The 24,435-nt window shown below is 37.4% G+C and overlaps 2 long non-coding RNA genes across 2 annotated transcripts in view; both read left to right on the plus strand.

Annotated features, from left to right (window-relative positions):
* The window catches only part of LOC148679633 (uncharacterized), a 114,782-nt gene that overhangs the window by 73,589 nt on the left and 16,758 nt on the right, over positions 1-24,435 (plus strand). The gene's annotated exons all lie outside the window — the stretch shown is intronic.
* On the plus strand, positions 12,031-23,100 carry LOC147841732 (uncharacterized). The gene is made up of 4 exons (XR_015502606.1): positions 12,031-13,265; positions 13,833-15,255; positions 15,788-16,865; positions 19,755-23,100. It is a non-coding gene; the product is annotated as an uncharacterized LOC147841732 (long non-coding RNA).

Genomic DNA, 24,435 nt, shown 5'->3' on the forward strand with positions numbered 1-24,435 from the left:
TCTCTGTCATCATTGGTTTCACCTTTGCAGGGATGGATTTCAATGTTGTAACAAACAATTTGATTACTTCGTTGAGCTATTCGAAATGCATCACATGACTGTTCATTTACTGCGCAAGCCAAAGCCCGGCACGACCCGTCTAAAATGATAGAAATAAAGTCAGAACCCAACAAAGATCTTCAGCTCTAGTCTGAACAAGTAACATTGGTAGGTCGAGCTGCAAACAATGCAGGAATTAACCTGGTATGACTAGCTGCTGCAACTTCCACTTAACTGCTTTCCTCCTTTCATGGGTGACTCGACGACTTTGAGCCCCATGGTCCCTAACGAAAAGGTGTTTTTGCAGAATTTACACATTGCCTCTTTGCCAAGTTATTAAATTTACACTTTCCCCATCTTTGCATTTTGAACCTCACATCAACAACCTCGTAATGACAGCACGCAGGTGCAGACCGACATAAGCGTCTGTACTCTGTAGCCGACCTCCTGTAATAAGCTAAAAAAATCACGTAGACTGTCATTTCTCTCCTGTTTCACACATACTAAATTAACCAACTATTAGATGTTTTACGATGGACTACGGTGCTTCCCTATCGTCATTAAGCACAAGGGCTGAAAATTTAATACCTACAGCCACTTTACGGAAAAATTTAAGACAATTTAAGACCTTAATTTCCCGGATTTTAATTTAAGACATTTTAAGTTACTTAGTAAAGACCCGCGGGAACCCTGATTTAGGCGACACAGTGGCAAAGTATGTAGTGCTGTCGCCTCACAGCAAGAAGGTTGCTGGTTTGAGCCTCGGCTGGGTCAGTTGGCGTTTCTGTGTGGAGTTTGCATGTTCTCCCTGCGTTTGCGTGGGTTTCCTCCAGGTGCTCCGGTTTCCCCCACAGTCCAAACACATGCGCTATAGGAGAATTGATCAAGTAAATTGGCCATAGTGTATGAGTGTGAAAGGGTGTGTGTGCGTGTTTCCCAGTGATGGGTTGCGGCTGGAAGGGCATCCGCTGCGTAAAACGTGCTGGATAAGTTGGCGGTTCATTCCGCTGTGACGACCCCTGATTAATAAAGGGATTAAGCCGAAAAGAAAATGAATGAATTTAGCATTAAGCAACAGTACACCTACACATAAGCCTAATATTATAAGTGTTGTTGTTTTACCATATCATCACTTTAGAATAAGGTTCTATCTGACATTTGTCAAAATTGAGTTATTGAATGAAAACTTATTTACAATATGGGATGTTTTACATCGTTGCTTACATTAAGACTTAAAAAAAAAGCAAATGTTACACACATACTGTACTATATGGGTTGCAAAAACTTTGAAGCTCATTATCTCAAAATCATTCAGAACGCAGAGAAAACCTTATAATTCCAAGGTGATGATATGTTTGAGAATTAAAAAGAATAATAATAGTCTACTTATATTAACCTTTATTTTACATCTAAAGAATCGTGAACTTGATTTTAAGCAAAAAAAAAAATAATCGTGATTCACATTTTAGCCAGAATCGTGCAGCCCTAGGCTGAAGTATACAAAAAAAAAAGCATCAAATCAAAATAGGCTCACAGAGTTTTGTGTGGAAGATTGGTCATTGAAGTCAGTGTTCATATTCTCATCAGAAGCAGTTCCTGGTAATTGGTGGATACTTTCACCTGGACTGTCAACCTCAAAGCAGCTGTCATCAGAGCAGTCTGTTTCAGTCTTCAAAAATAATACAGTACAGAAAACCAAGGTTAGTTTAACAGGTATAATAAACAACGAATACATAATGTATTGCTTTATCTTATATTCATATCCAGAGAAAACAAATATTTCTACCAAATTAAGTTGCAAATGGATTATAAAAGTAAAATATAGGTAACACTATTTCAAAAAAGTTCTCATTAGCCATGTTTGGGTACTGCATTAAATTAACAGCAAGAAGAGAGAGAGAAAAAAAGATCTCCTGTTTCTGAATTGTCTGTCTCTAAAAGTGAGGGTGACATATCCCCCCGTCCCCCCGATTGCTACGCCCCTGCAATCTGAATATTCTTGAAAACACTTTTAAAAGTTTAAGAAGTTAATAATCCATACTACATTAAAGTACCCATGATATCCAAACTGTACATGTTCATCATAACAATATATTGAATTATTAAATATTGGCATGTCTAGAAACAATTATGCCAAAAATAATCCTAAAAATATGTTTCATTTCAATTAAACAATTACACCTGACTTACCAAGAGTAGTGGTCTTGAGGGTCTAACATACAAGGCCTTCAACCTGAAGACCTTTAAAATAATTCGGCCATCCAGTTCTTGACCTTCAGTTAACTGTGGTTTAATCAGCTTGTTGCCACATCCCATAAGTATTTCCAAACTACACAAAATGAAAGTCATTGGTATTAATGCATCATTACATAATGACTCAGTAAAACATGAATACACAGTAATACAATTACAATACTTACAACTTAAAGAAAAAGAAAAACATTTACCTTACATCGAATGGCACTTTCTCTTTGAAGCCTTCTTTAATTCTTCTTAAAACCATAGTACTGTCCCATGCTTTTTCAAATTTGAAAGCATTTAATATGTGTCCAATCTCATGTAAGCGCTGTTTTTTCCTTTGTTTAACAACATTTTTATCATTAGGGGAGGTCAACAAGATTACGTCTTAGTTAAAAGTTTGATGGTATTGTCTTCGGTTTGTAAAAACAAAAAGCTTAGAGCAAGCTTCAACAGCATGTCATAAAATACTTGACATCTTTACATTTTTTTTCTACACTAGTGGGATAAAATATAAACATAATTGGTTTTTCAAGGCTATACTACAACTCCTCGCTGTTCCATTAAAGGGCCATGACACCCCCCTCTTTCGGTTAAAGTCTACTTCAGAATTTTTTCAAAAGATGCATGATTAATGGGCGTGGAGCTCCGCGAGCATCGGGCAGGAGTGGGCGTGGCCAGCAGGGGAGAAGGGGAGCGAATAACTGCTGTTGTCCGTTAGCTCACAAAATGAGATACAAAGAGGAGACGCATGAGTTTATAGTTTACAAAGTTAAAATGCAAAGAAATGAACAGTGATTTAATGCCCTGCTACATTTGTTATTCTTAATTTCATATACAGACAACCCCAATTTATATCATTATAAAGATAATCGTGTTCATGTAAACACTATAAATGAGGACTTCTCCCTCAATCACCGTATCCAGCAGACTCAGTGCAGCAGGTCTCCTGATCCGTCTATTTTAACCATTAACCCTGCTGGTAATCTGGAGGATTTAGGCAAACACAGCAGCACAGTGATGTGTCTGAATGTGAACGAACTCCTGATAAAAGACAGCGTCCGCCATTCTCTAATTCTCGAGCTGCTCTCCAGACAAAAATGCTAGCAGCACACACACAGCTTTGCTGTATGATCGGCCCTGACAAGATCGCGGGGGAAAACATGCAACAAACCCCGTGGATCATGGAAACAAACGCATATGAGCCTTCATGAATGGCTCAATACTGTGCCGTTGTTTCCGTGTCTCTCAGCTCGGGCTTGACACTGGCAGGTCTGGCAGGTCTCATGAATAATTAAGCAGTAGGCTCTTCTCATAGGATAAGAAAACTCCGCTATGAATAATAATGAGAAACCGACGCGTCATCATTGCACTTGCAGTACTGCGCTACATCGCCGATTTTGATCCCGCCCCAAAAATCATTTTAAACCCAGAAGCTGAAATTAGCTTACAAAAGCTCAAAATTATCCAGTTTACCCCACAATTAAAGCTGACAGGTGCTAACATTGTCTTAACTAATGCTCAACACACACACATCTGTTAATATAAAAAAAAAGTTCTCCGGGGTGTCCTGAACCTTTAAGCCAACATAAAACTTGAGCGGGGCACCTTGTTGGACAATCACAGCCATATCTATTGAGCACATGAATAAAAAATGTTCCATTAGAAAAACGCGCTCAATTGTTAGCGGGAAAAGAACTTATTGACATTTTTATATTTTATTTCCGCAACATTACCAATTGGCACCTTACTCGATCCTTTTAAAAACCCTATAAAATATAACAACATAACACCGCAATAACATTGTACTGTCAATTTGTTATACATTTATTCAGAACTAATTTTCATTCATTCATTTTCTTTTCAGCTTAGTCCCTTTGGGGTCGCCACAGCGGAATGAACCGCCAATCCAGCATATGTTTTACACAGCGGATGCCCTTCCAGCTGCAACACATCAAAACATCAATACACACTTATTCACACACATACACTACGGACAATTTAGCCTACCCAATTCACCTGTAGCCTCATGTTTCTGGAGTGTGGGGAAAACCAGCGCACTCAGAAGAAACCCATGCCAACACGGGGGAGAACATGCAAACCCCACACAGAAATGCATACTGGCCCAGTCGGGGCTCAAACCAGCGCAGAATTCATTTGTATTATGCTAATCTTTTATCGTTACAAATAATTTCAATGGAAAGTGACTTTTCAAAAAGGTTTCGAGAGAACTAACGTGTAAAGAACACGTACGTTACGTCTATAAAAAAAAAAACTATTGTTGGATGATTATTTATGTAGTGATCGTTTGTTATGTAACAGTTAACATTACTGATATCGTTCACGTTGTATTTCAGCTTTAATGCGTTTAAAAAACAATAAGTTCCAGTGGACGCCGGTTTGCTTTTAATCCAAAATGGTGGAAGCGCGGGACTGAAACTGGGCATTACTGTTGCGATTTCCACGTTTGCATTGCAAGACAAAGTGAAGATCGTGGCTTTCTTATCTCGTGAAAAGGCAAAATGGTCAGAAGGCTCGCTAGACGAACTAACTTTTTACTTATAAACTTTTAGTGCAATATCCCCCACCACCACATACTTAAAGTTCATGTTATTTCTTACCTTTTTCTGGACCGAGACTGCCAATTGCCATACTGCTGGCGAGTATGGTATCGTGGTCCTTCACCGGCGGACATTGATTGCCTGATGCTTTGAGTGCTAGATGGCCGAAACAAATTGCGCAATTCAGATTCTGTTTCTGTTTGAAGTTCAGCTGAAGGGGACGCATTTGAATCCACTGAATTAGATATGGATCTAATTATAGTCGGCGAAGCAAGAACATTTCGCAAAATGTTAACCGCATCTGTAAGGTTGGCTCTATCACTGTTCATCGTGGTTAAATGCAGAAACGTGGTAAAATCAAGCTTACTTCGTCTTATTTTTTGATTAATGGCAGCTGGCAAACCAACAAGGTGCATTCCTGCCACCTTCTGGACTGAAGTGTGGAGCACATAATATAACCAAAATAACCCATTAAGGATAGCGACACCATAAAGAAAACCATATTAGACAAAATGTATTCTAATAATAACTAAAATGATATACTTCATATGTGACTTTGTATTAATTAAACTTACTGCTTTCACTTATTTTAGGATTTTTAATAAACATTTTGCTGGAGCAGTCATGTCATGTTTTCAATAATCAAAAAACCTAATACCTCAATTAATCACATTATTTATAATTCATAAGCTTAACGATAGGATAAATTTCACTACAACACAACTAATTGAAATTACCTGATACATGCTTATAATTATAAATAATGATACATTTCGTTTAGGCTGGGACTTTTACACTGAAGGACTTCTATTTTATAAACTGAGATAACTTCCTTTTATACTAAAACACCTTCCTTTTAAAGTGAAAAATTCATGCGCATTCACATATGAAATAACTTGCGCGCGCGCGCGCACACACACACACACATACACATATACACACACACACACATATATATATATATATATATATATATATATATATATATATATATATATATATATATATATATATATATATATGTAAAGTTTGTACAACTGTTTTATGGGTGTGTGGAAGGATCAAGTTTATGTATGTGCGTGTGTGTTCAAGGACCGAGTTTATAAGTATGTGCGTGTGTAAATGTGGGTGTGTATGCATAGATGGAGTTTATATGTATGCGCGTGTGTTAATGTGGGTGTGTATGCATAGATGGAGTTTATATGCATGTGCGTGTGTTAATGTGGGTGTGTATGCATAGATGGAGTTTATATGTATGCGCGTGTGTTAATGTGGGTGTGTATGCATAGATGGAGTTTATATGTATGCGCGTGTGTTAATGTGGGTGTGTATGCATAGATGGAGTTTATATGTATGCGCGTGTGTTAATGTGGGTGTGTATGCGCGGATGAAGTTTATATGTATGCGCGTGTGTTAATGTGGGTGTATGCATGGATGAACTTTATATGTATGCGCGTGTGTTAATGTGGGTGTATGCATGGATGAAGTTTATATGTATGCGCGTGTGTAAATGTGGGTGTGTATGCATGGATGAAGTTTATATGTATGCGTGTGTTAATGTGGGTGTATGCATGGATGAAGTTTATATGTATGCGCGTGTGTTAATGTGGGTGTATGCATGGATGAAATTTATATGTATGTGCGTGTGTTAATGTGGGTGTGTATGCATGGATGAAGTTTATATGTATGCGCGTGTGTTAATGTGGGTGTATACATGGATGAAGTTTATATGTATGCGCGTGTGTTAATGTGGGTGTGTATGCATAGATGGAGTTTATATGTATGCGCGTGTGGGAGTGGGTGTATGCGTGCGTCAAGTTTATATGTATATACACAAGTTTCATATATGTTGCTTTGAACATCCAATAGTATAGGTCTATATGTGAGTAATTTATAGGTGTATATGCACGTGTTTATGTGTGTGTTGATAAGCAAAGTTTGATTTAAATCCTACACGGTGCCTCATAAATATATATATATATATATATATATATATATATATATATATATATATATATATAATCCATGCTATAAATATTATAAACAAATACGTATACGCAAAAACTCATCTGCATATAGACCTAGTATGCTATATATATATATATATATATATATATAAATATATATATATATATATATATATATATATATATATATATATATATATATATATATATATATATAGTGCCTTTTGGATAGTTTTTACATGGGAAATATATATTTGTTTTTGCTTTATGGTTGTTGTAAAAGTTTTAAAACATGTTTTGTATGTTTCTTAAATGTGTCTACACAGTATTATCACAAGACATATGTAAATACAGTAAGTGTATGCGCGTCCATACAGCCCACTTACCTTAGTGATGAAGCGCAAGGTTTATGAAATGCCTGCAAGTTCATCATGGATATTAGAGAACAACAATTGTAAGACCCAGTTATGCATAATTCATTTGTGATAATAATTTAGTTAAAAAGGTTAAAACATGATAAAAATTTAAATTTAAATATAATAAGAATTCATTGTAATTGTATAATCTAAAATGCATAATTTAATAATTGATACAATTTAAAAACCTTTACTTGGGTATTTTGGCTTCCGACAGCAATACGTCAGGAGGTCATTAGTTCATACGTTTAAGTCAGATTGCAGTTATGGATGTAACTTGGATGCAATACAGTTTTTTGACCGAGCTGATCGAGTGTATTGTAACTATTGAATTTTTAGAAGAAATGGATAATCCTACCAACATGAGGACAGTGATATCCAAACTGCCTTACAAACTTAAAGAAAGATGGCGTGTTGAAGCTTTCGAACTTAAAGAATGAAGAGCTAGAAGAGCATGGTTTGCAGATTTGGTGAGTTTCATAGACCGCCAGGCCAAGATAGCTATTGATCCTATGTTTGGTAACATCTCAGAAAGCCGCCCAAACACAGCTGGAAAGCTGAATCTAAGTGAAAAGCTGCCTGCAAGGAAATAGGTTAGAGTAAGCAGTTTTGCGATTAGTGTTGCTACCAAAAGTAAAGCACCTCAAAAAAATACCTATCAAGCCTCCTTACATAATTAAACCAGCAAATGTCTTTGCTAAACCATGCTTGTACTGCCAGCAGTCTTACACTCTTGCTTCATGCAGTAAAATTAAATGTCAGCCACATGAAAAACGAGTGGAATTTCTGAAAGCAAAGGGCTTATGCTTTGGATGTTTGGTTCCTGGACACCTTAGTAAATTCTGCAAACAAAAGTTAGAGTGCAAAGAATGTGCATTAAAGCAGCCCAATATTCTGCACAAAGTGAAGGAGAAAAGTTCTGTCTCATCAGAAAATAAAGATGGTGCTCAGCGTAAAGAAGCGTCATGTATAGACGTTCCCATCACACAAGAGTCATGTGGTCTTATGGGAGCCGGAGAAACTGAATGTGTGTTATCAATAGTACCCGTGAAAGTCAAATCAAAGAATAGTAATAAGCATATAGAAACATATACTTTTCTGGACCCGGGAAGCACAGCATCATTCTGCACGGTAGACCTACAAAGGAAATTGAATGTTAAAGGGAAACCCACAAGAATACTTCTTAGCACTATGGGACAAGATAAATCAGGAGAACAAACGCTATTGAACAGTTTTGTGATATCAGACTTAAAAGTGTGCGGGCTCGAAGACACATTGTTCATTGAGTTATCCAAAGTGTTCACTCATAGCCCAATATACCCAAACAGTCAGATATTAAAGAGTAGTCTTACCTTCAGAAAGTCAGCTTACCAGAAATAGAAGCTGATGTAGGTCTGCTTATCGGAGTTAACTGTTCAAGAGCCATGGAACCCTACCACATTATTAATAGTCAAGATGGAGTTCCTTTTGCAGTGAAGACAGCTATAGGTTGGGTGGTGAATGGTTCTGTAAGAAAGGAACTGAAGGATTCAGAAAATGAACCATCTCATTTCTCTGTAAACAGAATTTCCTTGATCCGAGAAGCAACCAAGTCATCGCAATGGAAATATGTCGGAACAAATGAAAACCCTGCAGATCAAGCCAGCAGAGGCCTGAAGGCGAAAAGCTTAGCACAAGGGGGAACATGGATAAGTGGACCAGACTTTCTGTTGCATGAAGAGGATTGGCCGGAACAACCTGTGAGAAGGAATGAAAGTCTTGACAATGACCCAGAGGTCAAAAGTGCAGTTGTTGTTAACACAGTTAAAGTTGAAGAGAATGTAGAACCAATGAACCAGCCGATAAACCATTATTCAGATTGGAGTAAGGTTAAACGAGCAGTGGCTTGGATTGGAAAAGTAGAGTTATCTGTGGAAACAGAAAACAGAAAGAAAAGAGGCATTAAAAAACAAGCAAGCTGAAAAAGACCCTGAAAAGCAAAGATCAAAGTTAAAGCAACATATGAAAAAACTAAAACTTGCTGAAGTAAAAAGCTGTCTAAATTAGATCCAGTGATTTACGACGGCACGTTAAGGGTTGGTGGAAGACTGAACAAATCTGCTATGCCGGAAAATGCTAAACATCCTGCAATTCTTTTTAAACACAGCAAAGTTGCCACTTTGATCTTGAGCGACATACATCAAAGAACAGGCCGTTGTGGACGCAACTATGTGTTGGCACAACTAAGATGCAGATATTGGATATCACAAGCCAATTCTGCTGTCAGAAAGATAATCAACACATGCACAGTATGCCGTACAATGTCTGGAAAGGTTGGTGAGCAAAAGATGGCTAACTTACCTGAAGATCGGCTCCTCCCACACCAACCTCCCTTTACTAACACCGGTTATTTCCGGTTTGATTTCTTCGGCCCATTTCAGATTAAACGGGGCCGGGTTACCCTTAAAAGATATGGGGTAAGGTTCACTTGTCTAACGCTCAGAGTTGTGCACATCGAAGTAGCTGACAGCCTCAACACGAAATCCTGCATCAATGCAATTCGCCGTTTTATATGTAGGAGAGGTCAAGTCACCATCATGAGATCTGACAATGGTACAAACTTTGTGGCAGCTGAAAGAGAATAAAAGGAAGCTATTCAACAGCTGGACAATTATAAGATCGAAAGAGCTTTGCAGCCCAAGAGAACAAAATGGATATTCAACAACCCAGCTGCTTCTCACCAAGGCGGGATTTGGGAAAGACAAATCCGGACGGCTCGAAAAATTTCTAATTCCCTATTGAAGGAGCAAACAGTGAATGATGACTGTCTTCAGACAATAATGTGTGAAGCTGAAAGTATCATCAATGGCAGGCCCCTCACAAGTGTCTCAGATGATGCAAACAACATTGAGTCTTTAACTCCCAATTACTTATTGCTTCTAAAGTCTCAACCAATCATGCCCCCAGGCATCTTCTGCAAAGATGATTCATATGCAAAAAGAAGATGGAAGCAAGTTCCGTATCTTGCAGATTTATTCTGGACTAGATGGATGCGAGTATATCTTCCACTTCTTCAGGAGCGTCAGAAATGGCTGAAACCCAGCAGAAACTTCATGATTGGAGATGTGGTGCTATTGGTGGATAGTTCATCTCCCCGCAACTCTTGGGTAATAGGGAAAATAGTTTAAACACTGCCAGGGTACACTGGAATAGTGCGGAGAGAGAAATTGAAGACCAGAACCCGCACTCTGGAAAGATCCGTAAATAAACTGTGCCTGTTGAAAGAAGCAACATTGGAAGAGTAACAAAGGAAGACAAGTTGATCTTTACACACATTTGAAGTTTAAGTTGTTTGGCTCTTAATGTTTTAGTTGTAATTGATTAGTCCTCCAGCCTAACAATTAGGGACCATTAACAATTAGAGCCAGTTATGCATAATTCATTTGTGATAATAATTTAGTTAAAAAGGTTAAAACATGATAAAAATTGATATGTAAATATAATAAGCATTCATTGTGATTGTATCATCTAAAACAGTAAGTGTTAAGGTAGAAAGGCATAAAAATGCTCCACTATTATATAGGGCTGTACAATTAATCGAAAATTCCATTTCGATTTTAAACGATTATAAAAAAACATTAATCAAGATAAACGATTATATGCATCATATACCGCCCCCTTTCCAGTTGTAAATGTGTTGCTCTTAAAAGCGCGAAAGACCGCGTGCATATGTGTATGTGCAGCAGCATGCGGCTGGTCAGCATTCGCTCTTATTCGCACACTGAGACGAGCAGAGGAGCTCAGACATCTAAAGTCATTAACGTGAGTGCTTTAATGGTCAAATAGGTGTCAAAACGCGGTGTATAGTAATTATTTATATTAACCCTCATTTGTGTAATAAACAAACGAGTTGAGAATCAAAAGACTTAAAAGAGAAACCATTAAAGAGACAGCACAAAATATTCCTGCTGCCCCCTGTTTTTATCATTAATCAAACATAACGAGAAAATGTTTCTCTGCTCTTGACTGAAGGATTTTTGTAGCTAAAGTGTTTTTCTTACAGTGAAGATGCTTAAAGCACAGTTTGTTTCATATTTTTATTCTATTGTATTTATTTCTCTTTCCTTTGCAGGGTGGAAAATAACTGTATGTATACACTTGAAGTCAGAATTATTAGCCCTCCTGAATATTAGCTGAATATTAACGTTTCCTGCCTAATTTCTGTTTCATGGAAAGAATTTTTATTTATTTATTTATTTTTTAACTTATTTCTGAACATGATAGTTTTGATATCTCATTTCTAATTACTGATTTCTTTTATCTTTGCTATGATGACAGCACATAATATTTTACTAGATTTTTTTCACAATACAAGCATTCAGATTAAAGTGCAGTTCAAAGGCTTAATTAGAGTAATTAGGCAAGTCATTGTATGACAGTAGTTTCTTCTGCAGACAATCAAAACTATTTATTGCTTAAGGGGGCTAATAATATTGACCTTAAAATAGGTTTCAAAATATTTAAACCTGCTTTTATTCTAGCTAAAATAAAAACAAATAAGCCTAAAAGAAAAAAAATATTAGAGGAAATACTGTTAAAATTCCTTGTTCTGTTAAACATAATTTGGGAAATATTTATAAAAAAAAATTCTCAGGAGCGCTAATAATTTTGACTTTAACTGATAATCGTTTTGAATAATCGTGATTACAATTATGACCAAAATAATTGTGATTATGATTTTTCCTAAAATCGAGCAGCCCTACCATTATATATGTATTTTTAAGTACCAAAAAAAAAAAATAAAAACACATGCTTAAAATTCTAACATAATAGTAAAAATATTTTAAATAAATAACTTTAAATGATTATTTAAATTTTGCTCACTTGAACCACTGATCTAAAATGCATAATTTATTAATTGATACAGTTTAAAAACCTTTACTTTGGTATTTTGGCTTCCGACAGCAATACGTCATGAGGTCATTAGTTCATACGTTTAAGTCAGATTGCAGTTATGGATGTTGGAAGTAACAGTTTTTTGACCGAGCTGAATGAGTCTATTGTAACTTTGTATTATTGTTTGCATTTCTTCAGTAAACCTTTTTTAAAAGAAGATTCGGTCTTACTCGCGTTTTTGCAAATACTGGTTATTGGAATAGAAGCTGCAAAAGGTGGTACATAAGGATTTGCACGAATGGTGTGCCACTACAACAATCAATACTTTTTTTTTTTTACAAAGTGCAGTGAAAAGCAGCCCATAGTCACATATGCTATACATTTTAAGTAGTGTAAATATTGCAGTTATGAGTTCAGATGTGTTCAGCTGAAGAAAAAAACTATGAAGAATCAATTGATCACGTTAAAATGACAGTTAATAGTTATGTATTTTACAAATTTATTCACACATTTGCATTACTGAATAAAGGAAAAAGACACTGTTGCTGTATCTTCAAAAATAGTTTTATTAAAATAAATGATTAACAAATTAATCCATCATGACAGTCTCTACAAATTAAGGTATTATCTACACACAATATTAATTCCCAATTAGAAAAAAAAACTACAAACTAAAAAAAAAATGCTATTACTTAAAACACTTAGACAACAGAAATATCTAAATGCCCAACGCAAGTGGGCTGTTCCAGACCAGTTCAGCTTGATGACGTATAAAGTCTCAGACACCGCCTGAAGTTTCATATATATATACTTAATAGCAACAGTCTTTTTAAAGAAGTGTAACCAATTTTAAAAAATCAAAAGTGTGATGTAACTGATGTATTTTATGTCAAAGAATAAAACGTAAAAGTATCTTGAGTTTGTGGTAGCCACAAACCTTATTTAAGAGATTTAACTGATATCCCATTCAAAAAACCCATTGACTTTGTTATGAGGGAATGGCTTCTGGGTTTTTGCATACAAATTGATGTCATAGCGCAACCTGCAGAACCTGTGAAGTTTTTTTTTTTTTTTGCTTGTATACCTTGTCATTGTTGACTAGAAGCTCCTCTATGGAGGACCAAACCTGCAAAAATGATACAGAAATACAGAAATATAGAAATAAATGAGTAAATAAATCTATACTTTTCTGCATAAATAAAACATTAAGGAAATATATAAAAAATAAATAAATCCAGATTCCTGAATAAATAAATTTAAATAATTAATAGTGAGGGCAGATGAAAAATTCAATAAATCACACCAAATTTAGGCGAATAAGAAAATGCTAAACTGAAAATTATTAAAATAGTTTACTTATTTATAGCTTTATATTTATGTTATTTAATATGTTATAATCAATATGGAACTTAACTGGCAGCCAGTATAAGGAGGATAAAATTGGGGAAATATGGTCATATTTTCTTGACCCGGTAAAAACTATGGCAGCTGCATTTTGCACTAACTGAAGATTATTAATATAGGATGCTGGGTAACCAGCAAACAGAGCATTACAACAATTAAGTCTAGTAATCATAAAAGCATGAACTAACTTTTCTGCATAAAGCAGACGGATAGCATGTCATAGACGTCACTTAGCGATATTTCTCAGATTAAAGAGACAGATTTTGTTACATGGGAGATATAATTTTCAAAAGTTAGGTTTCTTTGTAATATAACAGCCATATATTTTACAGTAGAACCAATGCTAACTTTGTACCCCTCTAATTGCAGGTCGAGTTGTGAGATCTGCTGTGTACAGGATTTTAGCCCTATAAGTAATACTTTTGTTTTGCCTGAAATGAAGTGAAGAAAATTGCTACCCACGCAGTTGATGAATTCGGATTTCTGCCTTTCAATCAGTCCCAGCATGGATCAAAGTTTATCCTTTATCTTATTACTGTATTAATATGATTATTTGAATCAGTATTTAACCTTGAAAAGATTTCGACTAATGAATAAATTTCATGCTTGAGATATAGGGATATAAACTTTATTTATTTGAATCTCTGACTCAGGTGAAGAAGCTCTTCTTCACCTGACAGACTGGACATTCTTTGGGTTAAAACTTTAAATTATCCCTACAGTTTTTGGTGGAGGATGCGGGCATTGGTTTACTGGTGACACCTTTGATTAATCAGCAAAAAGGTAGTAAGGAAGATTTAATATATTATAGATTAGGGATTGTCTGTGAAGTTGTAGGCATTAATGGAACAGTGTGTGGTTCTCATTCAGACATGAATGAAAGGCATCGGTGGATTCACAAAATTTGTGGAAGATTTGTGTGGAATGCCGTAGAGAGCTGGTGCATTTTTTATTATGGTACAACAATAACGATACTGATACTGACAACAGTAATTTAAAGGTGTACCTACCCCACCCAGAGTTAACTTGATGGGTGTGTAAGAGTCTTGGAAACATTCTCGGGGACAAAACTTAAACTGTTTTTTGTATTTAGTAGTAGATAGTGTTGGTCAGTTTATTAGGAATAAAAAAATAAATAAAACTAACATTAAAATATATATCCATTAGATAGTAGTGGCTGCAATAGTCAGATAAGTTGCCTAGAAATATCAGGGGAAAGTTGATTGATTAGTAATGCAGCAGAAACAATCCCAATAAAATATGACCCTAACTGGATTGGACCGGTCTAGACAGATTGCACATCTTGGGAATGGTTCACAGATTTATCAAGCAGAAGCCAGGTGCTGTTGTTAAGACTGTTCTCTCAATCTCTTGCTGCTTTTGGTGTTAATGATATAAAATGACTGATAAATTAAGTAGCATGCTGCCCTGAAACTGTTATCCTGTTTGACTTTTTGATCCTATTTTGATTTTGACTTTTGTAGGCTAGAATATTTACTTCCCAATTATGTAAAACATATTATGTTCTCGCATTTAAAGAAAACATTACAAAGGGTTAAATTTTGTTTAGCTTGTTTTGGGCAACCTCAGCTCTATGCATGAGTGATTGTAACAAATATGGCCGACCAGACACATAATTATTTTGCTTTTTATTCAACAAATGAGACAACTTTTGCTCAAGGAAGACTCGATGGTCAGTGGTAATCCGATTCCAAGAACTTTACTCTCTCTTTGTGTAATCATGTGTTTTGCAATGTTTCCCTTGCTCCTGTATTAATATTTTGGTTTTAATACCTCTGCATAAAATGTTTAACTCTACCGAAGCTAAACGAGCTCATAAACTGTTCATGTTTAGATTTGTTCTAAAGCTAACTTGCTGTACTACTTGATCGTTGACATGTTATCCTAATACGAGTGCAACATATTAACATTTTAAGAGACTTGAACATTTCTGCCCCAATTTGCATCACATTTGCCTATGCAAATTTCTCTACCTTGAACAAAGTGCCATAAACCAGATGCAGAGAGGTTAGTTTCTAATTAGTCAACTTTCCATGGAGGGTGGATCCGAACCCGCCCTATAAAGATTGTGTTCAAAAGCAACACCCGCGCTCTTGAAAAAAGCACTCTCACTTGAACCACACTCTCTTTAAACCGCTCCTCTTGAACCAGGCTCTCTGAAACCAACCTTCTTTAACCAGCTCTCTGCAAATGCAACTCTCTGGAACCATGCTCTCTTCTCTAAAACCTCTTCAACTGCAACGACTTAAGAATGAGACCTAAGCAGAGAAACATCCAAGAAAGCAGGCGGAGACCCAGATGGGAAGGGTTAAATGCACAGCTCGGACATTTCACATCTCAGATACCTTCTTTCCTTTATTTTCTATCGAGAGTCTAGTTAAGTTAGTGTGTCGCAAACCAGTGGTCAGCACAACTGGCCCCTTTTGCCGCTTCAACTTCAAACATCGACTCACCCCACTCCAACCCTCGCCAGAACAAGGAGCAACCAGCAGAACCACATGCTTAACCAAGGGAGCTTCCTTACATCACATGGACACACGCAAGAACACTTCCATCTGAACTGATGTAGACTAAATGCAACTCTAAAAGACCCTAGAAGGGTTATATTGAATTTGATTATGTTTGGTTTGCTATTACAAACTCCGAGGTTCTCCCATCATTACATTCTCTCAACCTCTTACTTTACCTTCTTTAATCTTCTATACACTTGTATGAATGTGTGTTTGTGTTAGGTGTTAGTTTCTGTTAGATTAGTCAATAAAGTTTAATTTTGTATAAAGATGCCTGTGTATATTTATGAATCTAATGTCTTAAACTTCGACCTTGTTACCCCGCTCAAACTTAATGGGTTTTTATTTTGATAGCAATAGCCATAATAAACTCGACTGTCCACTCGAACGATCACTGGACAATTCGTTTGCAATTCGAGCACTGTAATCAAAATCATATTTCGCTACATTATAACGGTGGAAAAGGCGCGGGAAGAATAACCTTGAGCTAATTTGTTACAGTAATAATGATGTAGATATGCAAGCACTTTAATCTACATTATAATTTATACAGATTATGAATATAGATATGAGTGCAACTTAATCTACATTATTATAATTTGCTACATTGTTTATTGGCGAAGAATCCATGCAGCAATGTGCTACAGTGATAATGGTCATGAATAGTTCACACCTGGAGAGACAAAAGAACTAACTACCCATGGACCCTGAACTATAAATGTAATGAATTTGAACAGTTGTTATTACGGTTTTAAATTTCTTGTCTTATCTCAATGGTGTATAACTGTTTGTAAAAAAAAATATATCTTTAGTCTCCACCATCACATACAGGCAGTGGTGGTAAGAGTACAAAAAAATTGTACTCAATTACAAGTACTGTTACATTGCTGAAATTGTACTCAATTGCAAGTTAAAGTACTGGTGTTAAAAAGTACTCAAGTAAAAGTACAAATTACTCTTCGTAAAAACTACTCAAATTACAAAATTACAAATTACTTTTTTAGCTTGGCGATATTGGTGGAATTATCCATGAATGCGGAGTCAGACAAGATCCAGGCAGTAAAACACATTTTACATAACACATCTAAAGATACTATAAAAACTTTTAAAACTGTGTAAACAGCATTAATTATAGATTATAATTATAGAGCACCTATAGAGGAAACCCACGCCAACATGGGGAGAACATGCAAACTCCACACAGAAACACCAACTGACTCAGCCAGGGCTTGAACCAACAAACTTTTTGCTTTGAGGCGATAGCGATACCCACTGCGCATCATGATTATTTTACAAAAACAATGTTTTGCTATTTTGAGTATAAAGATAACTTTTATCTCTTTTATCTGTACGATCAATAGATGATTTAATTAGAAAAAAAACGCTTGCAAATTATGGAGAAACTTTTTTAAATACCTAATTCACGAACTGAACCATCAAAAACCACAGAACAACACTGCCTAGTGCCTAAACATATTATTAATAAATTAAATATCACACAAATTAAGTTGTCTTCTTACCATAATGTTTTTTTTTTCAGATTATAGACTGAAGTCTTGTAAAAAAGCTTGTTCATTCCGCTGTGGCGACCCCAGATTAATAAAGGAACTAAGCCAAAAAGAAAATTAATGATTGATTATAAAGTTTTATAACTATTCAGGATTTTTTAAAGCAAAGTTTGATGCATCACTCACTTTTGTTTATATCTCGGACAGTTCTACCTATTAAAGTTAAATATCAATGACAACAAAACATGGGTTACTCTACAATTTTTTTTTTTATTCTGGCAAGAATAATAGCAAAAAAAAAAAAAACATTTTTTGCCCACTCAACAATTGACACATTATTGTCTGGCTAGTTTCTGTCCTCTACTAATGAGCTGAAAAGGCAATAATGGTCCAACAATCCTGTCCATCATCACCAATAAAGCCTAGAAATTGGGCATCAGTTAACTGTAAGTCGATGGGTTCATATATTATTGTCCAGTTATTAAATACCTAATTTGTTACTTAATTTGTGTTACATTGCTTTAACTTCAAAATGATACATCAGTGTAAAACCTATAAATGGTGGAAAAACATATTCTGTAATCTTAAAACCACCTGGGTCTCCACTTTTGCCATGGCCTCTTTTTTGTTGTAACAAACTTATCCCCCAGGTTTTTCCAAACTTTAACAAAACACTTCCTTTCCATGGCTGTTGCAATTTCTAGCCAAGAATTATTGGTCATCTGGTTATCTCTATGCTGATCACGCATGGTTGGATAGTTAAGATGTCTGTACAGCTGTACTGTTACAGACAAAATCTCTTCAAAGCGCTTCAAATTCAACTCAAATCAAGCGCGGCGCCGCGCGAACTGTTCACCCGAAATCATGTCGCGCGCATCCAAAGTGAACCTCCGCAAACACGGCGATGACGTCACATTCGCCGCGCGCACTGAGCTATTGCATCTGGTATTATTTGTAGTTTTAATACTGCAAATCACAATAGGACTAGTGAAATAAAGAACTACACCACCACGAAACCAAGCAACAACAAAAAAATAATTTAAATGAGCATTAGGAGTAGCGATACATGTACCTCGGAAAAATAAGACCTGTGCAAACATATTTCAGATCTAGAACAGCGAATTTAAGACTTTTTAAGGCCTAAAATTTAGATGTTTATATTTTAGACATTTTAAGACCCCACGGAAACCCTGTGTAAGTTGGATGGCACAGCAGAGGGCAGGTTTCATCCACTTATTTTATGCGCTTTTTGGATATGCACATAAAAACGGTTGATGGAAACGCTATAATGCGCATATATTTTGAAAATGTGTGTGAATGGACAAACCAGCTGGCTAAGCACATTGTAAAACATCTTAAGTGTTGTTTTGGACATTCTAAACCGCCTCAACCATTTCAGTATTATATTATATTAATAATGAGCTCCAGAATTGTCAAGAGTGCCCGCACTCCGTGTCTCGCGCCTTCAAACGCCAGCGCGCGTTTACTGCGTGCAGGATTGCCTTCTGATGCGCAAGTCACTTATTAAATGAAGATAATTTATTCACGCAGCTGCTCCTACTGATGCAAATTCTGTTTTTACTTTTGGAAATTTGTCGCCAGTTAATCAGAAAGGTGGCAATTTTGTTCTCTTCGACTTGATGGACAGAAAAGCTGCTTTATTTGCAGTCTTTAATGCGATATTCCAGTTTTGGGCATACATTTAATTAGCATTTTAGATGATAACAGCTATTCACATCAGCGCATCTGTCCCCTTTCTTCCCTATATACCTGTAGGTGAACAGCTCCTCCGGGTGTGGCCATGCATTCATCCTCTGCTATTTCTTCCTCATTTCTTCTGTCTTAAATCTCCATATGTCAATTGATAACTTTGTGACTGTATGATGGCGGTCACGTAAATCTGCAGTAGCCTGAACTTGTTTTCGGTTCAAATAATGTACCAGGCTTTTCATTGGTCCGTTAAGATCAGCTTTTTTTTATTGGCTACCGAAATGCTGGTCAGTGCGTGGCTGAAATATTAATTTATTTACAGTACTTTGTAACGAATTGTGATTTTAAAAGTAACGAAGTAGATTACTCAGCTTAATTTGTACTCAAGTACAAGTAAAATTACAGGCTTAAAATTCTACTCATAAAAAGTACAATTACACCAAAAATGTACTTAATTACAGTAACGTGAGTAGTTGTAATTCGTTACTCCCACCACTGCATACAGGGTCCTATGGCTCTGGCTACTGAATTCACAAAACCTAACAATGAATGGATAGGGGTGACATCTAAAATCTTGCTACAGAATTGCTCGGTTCAACATTCAGGTGGTGGGGGTTCGGGGGGCAGAGAAGGCAGGTTAATTGATGTATGAAAAACATGCTTTTATTTGGAAACATGGAGAATGGGGTGAACTCTCCTGTACGCCGGAGGCAATTTGAGGCAGATTACCACTCAGAAAGAGGAATGTTCTTGGATGAAAGGCACATTTTTTGACCGACAACATAGATGGGAGGCTTAGACGGGTAACGATCAGCACGATGGCATTTCTAGACAAATGCGTGAGCAAGAGGGGCCATGACTTCAGATTCCAGACTGGGAAACACTGGTGGTTGATAACCTAAGCTACATTTAAATGGAGATAGGCCCATGGCAAATACTGGCAATGAGTTATGTGTGTACTCAACCCAATAGAGTTGCTGGCTCAAGGAGGCCAGATTTTAGGAAACCAAACATCGTAATTAAGATCCTGATTGGCTCGCTCCGTCTGACCATTATTCTGGGGATGGAAACCAGAAGAAAGACTGACCGTGGTCCCTAAAAGGTGACAGAATTCTTTCCAAAATTTGGAGATAAATTGGGTCCTCTGTCAGAGACCACGTCTTTCGGGAGGCCATGAATATGAAAGACATGATTAATGAGAGCTGCCGCTGTTTCTCTGGCTGATGGTAATTTGGGCAGAGGTATAAAATGAACTGCCTTCGAGAATCGGTTCGCTACGGTCAAAATTGCCATATTACTACTGTATGGCGGGAGTCCAGTGACAAAATCTAGAGCTATGTGAGACCAGGGTCTTGAACGCACAGACAAAGGCTGTAGGAGCCCAGAAAGTGGACAATTAAAAGTCTTAGAAACAGCACAGACGGAACAAACCAAAACAAAATTGCCCACATTACGAGCCATCAGTGGCCACTAAAATCCTTGTTTGATCAATAATAACGTGCGACTTACCCCTGGATGACAAGCTAATCCAGAAGAGTGACCCCACCGGGTAACGTCAGACGGAAGAAACTATACCACGAATAACCAACCTAGTGGACATTCAAACGGAAGCGTTATGACTTTAAGAGCAGTGCAGACTCTCATCTTGATTTCTCTAGAGACAGCAGCGACGATCTTGCAGTCAGAGATGATGGGCTCAGGAGATGTACTTAGAATGATCAAAAATGCGAGCATGTGCATCAGGCTTAACGATCTTAGAACCTGGTTTGTAAGAAATAGAAAAATCAAAAGACAGAAAAATTATTAATTTGGAAAACGGTGCTTGTGCTGCGCTTGACCCCCTGAATGGAGTTTTGGTGGAGGTTAAGACAGTCAGCGGTGCGGTCAGTTGGCTGAAATTCCATATAAAACATCAGTAAAAATTGGCAAAACCCTAAAACCTCTGCAGGGCTTTGCAGGAATCTATGCGCATTCCCTCATTCGACACGGTATGCTCTAAAATAGGAACAGACGCATTAAATACGCATTTCTTCGCCTTGACATAAAGACCATTCTCTAACAGCCTCTGAAGCACTCGCCTGACGTGTTGCACATGTACCTGAAGAGAAGAAGAAAATATCAGTATGTCATGCAGGTAGACATAAATGAGCATGTCTCGTAATTGACGAGAGCTTGGAAGACAGCGGGAGCATTAGATAGTCCGAAAGGAAGGACGCAACATTCAAAATGCCCCCTGGCAGTATTTAAAGCCGTCTCCCATTCATCCCTCTCTTACACAAACCAAATGATAAACATTGCGGCGATCTAATTTTCTAAAGAAGGTCGCCCCTGCAGATGCTCAAAAGCCAATGACATCAACGGCAAAGGATAGGTATTCTTAATCGTGATGTCATTCAACCCTTAATAATCATTATAGGGATGGAGCAAACCATCCTTCTTCACAAAAAAAGATGAACAGGGGCGAATGATCTTGGCTGCTAGGGAATCAGAAATATATTTCTCCATAGCCTCCCTCTCTGGAATAGAGAGTGGATGAAGTTTGCCTTTTGGTGGAGACGTACCTGGCAATAACAATAACTATGGCACAGTCTTAGGGATGATTAGGAGGTAGAGAAGCAGCTCGAGACTTACTAAACACTACAGGTCAGAGTACTCAGGTGGCACGTTAGATAAATCTATGCTCTCCTCCTGCAAGACAGTACAAGAAACAATAGAACGGGCAAACAATAGACAAGAAAAATGACAACTCGCACTTCAAGAAATAATAATATTTTTCCTCCAGTCAATCTGAGGAGTATGATGCATGAGCCAGGGGTGTCCCAGGAACACCGGAGTGTGTGTGTGAGGTAATAAGTCTGATATTGTCCGTACAAAGGGTAATAGATCAAAGAGGTTAACCGCCAAGAGACTGAATAGTGATAGGATTAGATAACTCGCTCTATCCAACTGGCTCTTTAAAATCTCAAAACTCAGGGCTTCTGGTAGTACCTAGAATAGCAAAATCGAGTAAAGGAGGTCGAGCCTTCTCCTTTATGGCTCCTACACTTTGGAATAGCCTTCCTGATAATGTCCGAGGCTCAGACACACTCTCGCAGTTCAAAACTAGATTAAAGACATCTGTTTAGTAAAGCATACACTCAATGCATCACCTGGCGGGTTCCACACAGGCTTCTGTATCTTACTTATATACACTATGAACAGCAGCTACGCTAATTATTTCTCCATCCTCTTTTTCCACCTGGGGATACTCATCCCGAGGTCCTCAGATTATGCGGAGTCACTAATTGGATCCAAGACCAGCGACGAGATGATCCCAAGGTTTCCACATCCGGAACCAGGCCATATCCTTAGCTGCTGCTGCGCTGATGGTCATGGGGAGTGGAGAACATGAGTCTGATTCCAGTGACGCTCCAGGGACAGATGAGTTTTCGCTGAGGCCAGCTTCCAGCCTCCACCGTGGTGACTGAAGCTCTGCACAAGACTTTTGGCCAGCGGAGAAATTAAAATGGTCGTGCCCAACTGAGTCTGGTTCTCTCAAGGTTTTTTTTTTCAATCTCCTATCAGTTGAAGTTTTTTTCCCTCTCCGCTGTCGCCACTGGCTCGCATGGTTCAGGATTGGTAGAGCTACGCATCGATGAATTTGCTCTTCAGTGTTTGAACTCTCAGTAATGATTTTAAATCACACTGAACTGAGCTAAACTGAACTGAGCTTAAACACTAAAAACTAAACTACACTGTTCCAGTCAGTATGACCATTTATGTGAAGCTGCTTTGACACAATCTACATTGTAAAAGCGCTATACAAATAAAGCTGAATTGACAAGATATTTTAAATAAAGTTTATGTCTTTTAGCTAGTGTGAAAGTGTATAGGATAAGTGGTAGTGATTGACGTTGATAACAGCCAATCAGGGGCCAGTGTTGCCTATTTTAGAGCCGGTTGGCTGTGCTAGGTGATGTGTCACCTCCAGCCCCGCCTTTCTCGTTCCGCATTTGTTGACATCTGTTTCAGGTATGTTAGCAGTTAGCTCTTTCCCTCTCTCTCTCTTTCTCTTTCGATAACGTTTGGATTAATCGTCGTTGTTTCATTTTAGCCTGATTTTTCGTTGGTTTTTCCTGTCGGTTGCCATGGAGTTAATGACTGCCATCCATTTAGTTTGCTTGTAGCATTAATGGAGATGACTAATTTGTGAATGAGTGTACTACTCCTGGCTTGGTAAGTTTCTTATGCAGGGATTAAAGGGGAATGCTAGCGTGTGATTTTGCAAGCAGTAACCGTTTTGCATGTGCATATCTCTTGTAGGATTCTCCCTCTCTGTCCTGGGCAATTATATGTGCAGATCTGGTATGCCATGCTACTGCTATAGTTACTGCTACCTGCTACTACTATTTGCTTGGTGCTACATTCACTGCTGCAGTTACTACTACCTGCTACTGCTATAGGTACTGCTACCTGCTACTACTATCTGCCTGCTGCTACATTTACTGCTGCAGTTACTGCTACCCGCTACTACTATCTGCTTGCTGCTACATCTACTGCTGCAGTTACTGCTACTGTTAACTGCTACAGTTACTGCTAACTGCTATTACTGTTACCTGCTCTATTTACAGCTGTAGTTACTACAACCTGCTACTACTATCTCCTATTGCTACCATTGCTACTGTTATATAATTTGTGATTTTTGCTCTGTTTGGTTGTGTGATTCTGTGTGCGACATCAGAGTGAGTTTTGTGTGTCCTGTGTTAATCTTGCTTTTCTATAGCGAAACTACAGAAGCTGTATTTGGTTTTCTTTTATTTTCTTGTATTTTGATATAATTTTGGTTTGTTGTTTGTTTCCCTCTTGTATAATTTATCACGTATATTGATTTGATTTTCCTTGCAGGAACTGAGGTCCCACGGGTGCAGGATCTTGAGGTGGTGGTGGTGTCAATGCACTTGACATTTTGCTGTGGACGGTTTGGGAGTGTGCAGGTGTGGTGTGTGTGTGTGTGTGTGTGTGTGTGTGTGTGTGTGTGTGTGTGTGGAAGTGTGCTTTTTGAACACAATGGAGCACTGGTGATCCCTCCTATGTGTGACCTCAGCCCTGTAAGTTTTTTTATTCAATTTATTTCTCCGGTTAATTACATTTTCATATTTACTTTGTAATAACTTGTTTTTGTTGTTGTTTTCTATAAATTTATTTTC

Source organism: Danio rerio, chromosome 11, assembly GCF_052040795.2.
Source record: "Danio rerio strain M-AB ecotype USA chromosome 11, GRCz13ab, whole genome shotgun sequence".
Lineage (NCBI taxonomy): Eukaryota > Metazoa > Chordata > Actinopteri > Cypriniformes > Danionidae > Danio > Danio rerio.